The sequence below is a fragment of the Nycticebus coucang genome, unplaced genomic scaffold (genome assembly GCF_027406575.1).
Source record: "Nycticebus coucang isolate mNycCou1 unplaced genomic scaffold, mNycCou1.pri scaffold_46, whole genome shotgun sequence".
NCBI lineage: Eukaryota > Metazoa > Chordata > Mammalia > Primates > Lorisidae > Nycticebus > Nycticebus coucang.
This window is the reverse complement of record NW_026515579.1, coordinates 292,104-293,962: the sequence shown is the minus strand read 5'-3', so window position 1 is coordinate 293,962 and position 1,859 is coordinate 292,104. Positions and strand designations below refer to the sequence as shown.

The 1,859-nt window shown below is 49.5% G+C and overlaps 1 pseudogene; it reads left to right on the top strand.

Annotated features, from left to right (window-relative positions):
• The first annotated feature begins 655 nt into the window (after positions 1 to 655).
• On the top strand, positions 656 to 1,587 carry LOC128579353 (calcineurin subunit B type 1-like; annotated as a pseudogene).
• Positions 1,588 to 1,859: the final 272 nt, after the last annotated feature.

Genomic DNA, 1,859 nt, shown 5'->3' with positions numbered 1-1,859 from the left:
AGTTTGAGGACCCCGGGTCTAAAGGCTTGGGATCCTTTAAGTTAAGGACATCTGTTAATTAGAGACAACACATCTAACAAATACCTAGAGTCAAGTGAACTGTTAAGTAAGCAGAGGACCTACAGGTTTGTCTTCTATAGCCTCAGGCCTGTTAATGAGTCTCCCAGAAGGGAGGGGGCTTGATGAGGTATTTCTGACTTCCGCTCTTAGGGCTAGCAACTCAGCCCTTTGGCCAAGAGGGGGGTCCGATTAGTCAGCTGGAGGGGGGAGCCTTAAGATTTTAGTTATTAGTTTATTTTTAGTTATTATTATTATTTTTTTTGAGACAGAATCTTACTTTGTCGCCCCTTGGTAGAGTGCTGTGGTGTCATCTCATCTCCGCTTACACCTTTCACTGGCAACTAATAGAACAAAGTAAGAGTTTGACCATCGATGCTGCCTCTGGCGGATCTTGGCCAAAAGGGGAGTTGTGAACTAAAATAAAACCTTACAAACCACAGCTCCTTAGAAGGCCTCACCTGCCGCAGCCGAGCCGTGCACGCGGGTTCCGGATGAACGGAGCTCCCGGAAGCCCCGCCCCCGCCGCCGGCCGCGCGCGCCCCCCACCTCCGCCCCGCGCGCTGCTGCGCTCGGCCCTCCCCTCCCTCTCCCGCCCTCCGCCTTTGTCGCGCCTGAGCTTGCGGGTCAGCAAGAGCCTCCAGCGTGAGCGTGCGGCTGCAGCCCCGGGCCACCCAGCCCTCTGCCCCTCTTTTCTGCCTGTCTGCCTCTCCTCCCTATCGCCGTCTCTTCCTCCCGCGCTCTCGGTCTGTGAATCTCGACCTTAATTTCTTCCACCCCGCCCTGCCTGGTCCCTCGCGTGCCCAGTCACCAGGCCGCGTGGGCCCTGCAACGCCTCCTCCCCTCCCCCAACCGCCACTCCCTCCCCGCAGGCCACACGGGGGCCGCAGCTGGGCCTCCTTGGCCTGGAGCCCATCTCAGCGCCGACACTTCTCCAGGCCAGCAAGCCTCCGACCCGCCGAGCAAAATGGGAAATGAGGCAAGTCATCCTTTGGAAATGTGCTCAAACTTTGGTGCAGATGAAATTAAAACGTTAGGAAAAAGATTTAAGAAGCTTGATTTGGACAGTTTTGGTTCTTTGAGTGTGGAAGAGTTCATGTCTCTGCCTGAGTTACAACAGAATTCTTTAGTACAGCGAGTAATAGATAGATTCGACACAGATGGGAATGGAGAAGTAGATTTCAAAGAATTTATCGAGGGAGTCTCTCAGTTCAGTGTCAAAGGAGATAAGGAGCAGAAGTTAAGGTTTGCTTTTCCTATCTATGACATGGATAAGATGGCTAGATTTCCAATGGGGAACTCTTCCAGGTGTTGAAGATGATGGTGGGGAGCAATCTGAAAGATACACAGTTACAGCAAATCGTAGACAAAACCATAATAAATGCAGATAAGGATGGAGATGGAAGAATATCCTTTGAAGAATTCTGTGCTGTTGTAGGTGGCCTAGACATCCACAAAAAGATGGTGGTAGATGTGTGGCTCTTTTTAAAGAGTACCGCCCAACACTTCTGCTTTCTTATCCATCTCTGAAGATCTGCTCAAGATGCCCAGCAATGCTCTCTGTGTATTCAAATGGAAGCATTTTTCTCTCTGAAGCCACGTTTTCCAACATGAGCCTCATGAAGCCAACCAAGTGTTATTGAACTCTTGCTCTCTGAATAACTCAGTGTAGCACTTTAAAGTCTGAAGAACAGCAACATGAAAAGAGCATATCAGTGTGGTGGAGAAAGGGAAGGGGTTGGGTTTTTAATTTATTTTTCTTCATGTTTTATAACAAGAAAGTATATATACATATGTAAATA